Source organism: Etheostoma cragini, unplaced genomic scaffold, assembly GCF_013103735.1.
Source record: "Etheostoma cragini isolate CJK2018 unplaced genomic scaffold, CSU_Ecrag_1.0 ScbMSFa_80, whole genome shotgun sequence".
NCBI lineage: Eukaryota > Metazoa > Chordata > Actinopteri > Perciformes > Percidae > Etheostoma > Etheostoma cragini.
In genome coordinates, this window is record NW_023269428.1 from 177,271 (window position 1) to 177,513 (window position 243).

Consider the following 243-nt stretch of genomic DNA (forward strand, 5'->3'; position numbering starts at 1 on the left):
TAAAGAGCAGAGGGCCGGCAGGTCGGAGCAGGTAGAGAAAAGAAACGCCCCCCACAGAGAGAGCATTAACAACACAAAGGAGGGCATACTTTCTGTTCAATGGGCCAGAAGAACACACACGCACAAAGACTCACAAACACACACACACAGACACACACACACACAGACACACACACAAAGACTCATACACACACACGCGCACACACACACACACACGCACAAAGACTCATACACACACACGCG